Here is a 4,260-nt window from a genome sequence, read left to right on the forward strand (position 1 = left end):
TTTATAGCCCTTAGCAATACCTGGCAAGCTCTGATTGGTTATGTCATAAGTAATAGTTTGCCCTCTAACACGATTGGTTACATTGTGAGTTATGTCCATATATGTCCATATTTGTTTCTTAGGAATAAAAGGCTGCATCATTATGGCGGCCATATCCTGTCCTGCATCCAGGAGTTGTTTATGCTTTCTGCAGTTCCGGCACGTCCCAATACAGGTTTTCTGAAAAGGCTGGATTGTTCACATGTCCATCGATTCATAAATATCCTTCCACACACCCCCCTTCTTGTTTTTGAACAATCCAGACTTGTTTCACAGCCCATTCAATCATTGATCGGATGCATCGTAGGATACAAGGTAATATCAGTAATACAATTAATATCATAGCTATGATAAAGATACCATATTTTACCCAATGTAGCAGCCATCCGGTTATACCCCAGGAACTCAACCATGTATCTAGCGGAGAACGATCAATGCCAATCTTCTTAACATTCTCCTGTAATTCCTATATATGCTTATGAATTGATTGAGAGTGATCAGAAAGATTCATACAACACAATCCATCAAAATCTTCACACCCATGACCTTGTGCTAATAGCAAAAAATCTATAGCAGCTCTATTTTGTAACACAACATGCCTAACAGTATCTACGTCTTCTAATAATTCCGTCAGTATACTTGAAGTCAAATTAATTTGTTTAACGGTCCAGCACGCTAAATGTGATAATTCTCGCAAAGCATTACCAGCAGCAGCCCCTGGCAAGAATAATGATAGAGCAACTCTAGACGCCTTTCCTAATAGTTTCACATTATCGTCACAATCGGGCGTCAGCTGCGTTAGGTCCCATTTAGAGCGATTTTGATTCCTGAGTTATACCATGGAAGGTGCAAAAAGCGTCAACTTGCCAAGATAACATGGTCCCCCGATCGCCCTTTTTGTGATCCCTTGCCAAGCCCTATCTCCACAAATTAAAAAGATGCCCTCAGGTAACGCTTTAGTACTGTCATTGTTCCATATATTCGCTGCACTTCTCAGTGAGTCCCACCCAACTGCTCCATCACAGTAACCACCTTTGCTCTTCTAATCGTACCATGGGGAAGGACTCGTTACATTTGTCCATCCAGGCCAGTTATATTGTTTGTATACATTTACCCCTGTAATCGCAATTCCTGCAAAGCCAAAACAAGATGCATTGCCACAACTGGAACCCACCAAATCCAATTCCTGTGGGTCCCACGGTAATGTTTTGTTGAGATGTCGGATAATCAACACCGCTGCCAACCCCGTCATATTTCTGCCTCCCGCTTTACAATTTGGTGGAACCCAGGTTTTGTTGTATTTCACAAAGCACATGTCATTGACAACGCTTTCGTTTAGAATTGAGCTATTTGAAACAAACCTGGTCCAATCCCGTGGATTGAAATATGGGACACCGACCAAGCATGTCCAGAAAGGATCAGAGGGGGTGGCCATGGACAGACAAAATGCATTGTTTCCTGTTTCATTAGCCCAAGTTACCCACATATTCTGTCGGGTGTCAATTCTATGCAGCGCAGTTATCATCAGCAGACTGCGAGCTACCGCTGTTTATATCCACATCCTTGTTTGCTTCAGGTATATATGGCCTTACCCACTTTGCCAGAACCCACAGCTCTGCTTTGGTTAGACCAAGGTGTCTGTGAGGAGCATCACTTCCATTTCTTCCCAGCCCTAAAAAGACAGCAGAACAGCAGTACTGGACACTTAATCCAATGCACAGCTGACAGCTACAAAAACTTCATGTCAGAAAGCTCTTTCTTGTCCATATCATTACAGGCTTTATTTTTATACATACGCGCACATCTGCACACATCTCTATTTGAGGTGTTACTCACTAACTTATTGCATCAATAACCAGTATCAGACCATTCTCCAAAAGATGGTTTCATGTTTTTTTTTCTTCATTCCTGTTGTCTATCTTAAGCCACCTGCCTATCTATATCCAGAAATATTAGAGCAGACAGGTATTGACATCTACTATACAAGTGCCAGTGACTGTGATTGGTACTAAAAAAACTTCAAATGTCAGTGGTGTCGACTGCTCAGACCACCCTCAACTTCTACAAGCTTTGAGATTTCAGAGCTCTTGTATTTGAGATGTGCGTTCACCTGTGATTTCGAGAACTAATCTTACGCTTGTGGAGGTGATTGGCACTGGTGCCACTGCTCTTTGACTGTGGCACACACACAGGCGCCCAGGGAGAACACAGACCGAAGGAGCAGCATTTTTGGTCAACTGATGCTGGGAACATCAGCCACATACATTCACCCGTGCTGCTGGGTCTCTCTCAAGGATATCTGACTGGTAGCTCACCTGACCCACCACTATCACATCAGCATATTACACTTACTCTCAACTCTGCTGGAGACATGCTATACTAAAGGAAACTAGTTTTGTAGGAAGACCGGGGGGCACTGAGGCACAAAGCCAGCGTGAATAGCCATGTGACAGTTCCTTGCCAACAGTTAGGCCTTCAACACAGAACCATTAACTAGCTTGCAGAGTTTATAAAATAAATCCAAATTAATAGTTTAGGGATATAAAGAAAACAGTGTTATTAGCAAGGCCAACACCCTATTACCTCTGTTTCATCTCAGTAAAGCAGTTGGTTAGATGCTCTGCTGAGTTTTCCATAGAATCCCTCCAGTGGATGCAGAAACATGACCTTTCTAGGCTTTCCAGCAGAATTTTCCATGAATTTGGGTTTTAGACATCTCTAGGCTCATTACTGAAAAGATACTAGCCAGAAAGACTGTACAGTATTCGTATAACCATAAAACAGAAACGCAAAAATAAGTTTTGCTTGGAGTCATATGAGGGAAGGCGGAAGTGGAAAAAACCCAAAAGACTAAAAACCAGAACATTCTGTAATTGTAACAGGAGGAATTTGGAAAGAAAGCAATTAGGAAAAGAAACTCTAATCCCATCACGATCTTCCTCTCATAGAAGTTGGAGAAATTCTACAAAAATAAACAGAAATTAACATTTCTGTATAGCCCATAAGTGCCAGAAGATTGAAGAAACAACTTTAATTTTTTTAAGGCCTGAAAGGATAAGTAATAAGTAATAAGTTGGCAGGACTGTTATACATTTGTGAACTCTCATAAATATTACCTACCACAAGTCTAAATCACTGCCAGTTCTGGCTTATGTTAGCCTATTTTAATATCTTACCAACTCCTCTGCCAAAGGATAACTGACCTTTTAAAGGTTTTCTTCTACTGCATACAAAATAGTGTCAAGTAAATAATTATCAGTTCTTGGAGACTGGAAATCTACATATTTCATTTCTAATCTTTCAGACGGACCATTACCTCAAATCATTATTTATTAGCTTTTTAAGAGCTTTTTACATTGATGAAATCCCAACATAAAGCTAAATGTTTTAGACTGGTAAGTCTTGCAATGAGTATCCACAGAATGGATGACTGAGCATTATATTTATCAAAGCTATATTATGAATTACAGAGAATAATAAACCTGTGGGCTCCACTTTTCAGCTGGATTCTTCTGTTTGGTAAGGTAAGATGACTGGCACACACACACACAAATCTGTATGGATTCAAATATATTGCATCCCCACTGATTTAGACTAAAATTAAGCAGTATGATAGAATTTGAATCACCAGCTCTGTTTCTTTCTCTCAATTTTCGAACTATATATCAGTATACCTGATCTGGTTGACAAAAACCCAAAACAAACACACAGAAAAGACGTAGGTTAAGACCACCATGTGGCAGGTTGCAGAGCACATGCACTGACAGTATAAAAAGGGCTGTGTGTTGTTTTAGTTCCTCTACTAGAGGAAGAGAAATATGTGATTTGTAAGTGATTGCATCTTAGGAAAAAAAATTCTATTGGGGGAAAAAAAGTGTATCAGTAATGCCAAGTCAAATAAGAAGATCTAATTTTCCTCTTAAAGCCATATGGTAAAGTAAAATAAATAAATAAACCCCCAAAAACCACACACAAAAAAGTAGGTGGTTAGCCCCCATATATGCTTCCCTATCTACAGAAGAGGCCTGTGGCAAATGCAGGAATTACACAGCAATCACTGTTGCATCCACTTTGCTTTCTAACTGCAGGGTAAGAAGAGTGAAACGCTGAACGGAAAAACTCCACAGCTTCTCCGAAGGCCAGCTGGACCTGCCTGCTTTGCTAAGTGGAAGAGAGTCCCTACTCCTATTTCTGAGAAACTCTTGGCTCTGCAGACATGTG

General features: G+C 40.4%; 1 pseudogene; it reads right to left on the minus strand.

Annotated features, from left to right (window-relative positions):
* Positions 1–253: 253 nt before the first annotated feature.
* LOC147415920 (uncharacterized) lies at positions 254–1,474 on the minus strand (annotated as a pseudogene).
* Positions 1,475–4,260: the final 2,786 nt, after the last annotated feature.

This window comes from Leptosomus discolor, chromosome 2 (assembly GCF_034619465.1).
Source record: "Leptosomus discolor isolate bLepDis1 chromosome 2, bLepDis1.hap2, whole genome shotgun sequence".
In the NCBI taxonomy this organism is placed as follows: Eukaryota; Metazoa; Chordata; class Aves; order Leptosomiformes; family Leptosomidae; genus Leptosomus; species Leptosomus discolor.